The sequence below is a fragment of the Prosopis cineraria genome, unplaced genomic scaffold (assembly GCF_029017545.1).
Source record: "Prosopis cineraria cultivar Desert tree isolate PC_DT_omini unplaced genomic scaffold, ASM2901754v1 PC10, whole genome shotgun sequence".
NCBI classification, from domain to species: Eukaryota; Viridiplantae; Streptophyta; class Magnoliopsida; order Fabales; family Fabaceae; genus Prosopis; species Prosopis cineraria.
The window spans coordinates 15,323,702-15,325,598 of NW_026555341.1; the positions used below are offsets into that span (position 1 = coordinate 15,323,702).

A 1,897-nucleotide genomic window follows, 5' to 3' on the forward strand; every position below is an offset into this window, starting at 1 on the left:
AATGATTAGTTACAAATTGATCGATGAACTAATTATATTGATGTTGTTCAAAAGAATGTATTTTTTTTTAAATGTAAACGAGGCATATCTTATTTGTACAGTATCCACCATGTGAATTTTCTTGACTTCACATGTCTGTCTCTTCCCCTTTCTTCCCTAGCATTGCTGAATCATTTCAACGTACATGTTAATTTTAACAATTTGGATCCAATTTTACTACTTGATCAGATTTCAGATCTATATGATAAACATTGTTTAAATAATTAATTTGTGCCTACAAATGGAAGAGCAATTGAAAAAAATTGTATGTGCCAGAAATTATTTTGAGGTGTCTTGTGCTAAAAAATAAGTACAATTTGGTAACCAAAAAGACAGAGAAATTGAAGTGGTTGGCAAATAACAATGTAGTTACGAGGTGAACTTAAACCAATTATAATAAGAGAAAATCAATTTGACTTGGAACTATGCACTACAAGAAAAACTGTGAGAAAAATATTAATTTGGTTAATATAATTATGCTCTTTCGAAATAAGATTGTTTTTGTCAAATAAAGATCATTATAACTTTTTTAAAGGTAAATGTACCTAGCCACAAAGAAGTTCTTTTGATAATATTTACTTCTATATAATAACTGAACACCCACCACTATCAGCACCAGTGGTCTAGTGGTAGAATAGTACCCTGCCACGGTACAGACCCGGGTTCGATTCCCGGCTGGTGCAATTGATTTGTCTTTTTGAAATTTGGCTTTTTCTGTAATTACGCGAGTCGTACAATTGTTCGTAACACTGACATTTTTTTTAGCTATGATGACAAAAATATATAAAATCTATTATATATATATATATATATATATTGTCATTAGATACTGAAAAACATAATATTAATCGAGTCTTTTCCATCTTTTGTGTAAATTTTATGCAGGAGGGAGAATGCGGAACCATAGTTAAATATATATATATATATATATATATATGGTGTAAGGTTCACGGTGAAAAGTTGGATAATGAATGTGAGACCTATAATCAAAAAAGATAAATATAGAAGAGACAAATTTTAAAACAAAAAATATATTTTAAAATTTTAATTTGTATTTGTATGATAATTTGTAGATTAAAATAAATTATTATTTGTTCACCTTAGTATTATTTTCTTTGAGACATTTTATTTAAGGTACAGTTGGGTACTAAATGTGGACAATTCTTCTGTTGATGGTGTGAGGGTGTGCCAAAATTAAGAACATGTCCTCAAACAATACAAAATACTTGACTTTTAAATCAAACAATGAGTTTCCTTGATCATTTACTGCAATTTCTCCAAATGTAAATGCTTAAAAGTAAAGAGAACAAGAAACAAAAATTGAGAAAAATGGAAGCATTGTATGGTGAGAGTTAGGGGTGTTCATGAAACAAAATGGGATCGAGACACTCGTGTCTTGTGTCTCATCTTAATAAATGATCAGGACTGAATTTTTGTCTTGTATCTTGTACCATCTTAAAAATCATCCCTCCAGTTAGTAATTGAGATAGAACTAAACATCTCGATAAAGCAGACAACATGAGAGAGGTTTTGGATAATAACATTTACTAAAATATAAAATCACATATCTTATTAAGTTTAAAACAAAAATAACACAAATACATACATCACAATGACTTAAAGTCAATTATTAAGCTACATCAATTGCAATTACAATTCTACAACTTAAAATCAAGTATAGATAAGCATAGTATATTATGATAGCAATTACAAGTTACTTTCAAACTATAAGAGCAACAACAATTGATAAGCCAAGCACAACATTAAGTCATTTCTCTTATTTTTTAGTTAAGATGTTTGAAACTATTGACTTTTTCAAAAATAAAACAAGAAATATAATATAAAAATTAATAAATAG

The 1,897-nt window shown here is 28.2% G+C and overlaps 1 non-coding gene across 1 annotated transcript; it reads left to right on the forward strand.

The window, feature by feature from the left end:
- Positions 1-651: 651 nt before the first annotated feature.
- Positions 652-722, forward strand: TRNAG-GCC (transfer RNA glycine (anticodon GCC)). The gene has a single exon. It is a non-coding gene; the product is annotated as a tRNA-Gly (tRNA).
- Positions 723-1,897: the final 1,175 nt, after the last annotated feature.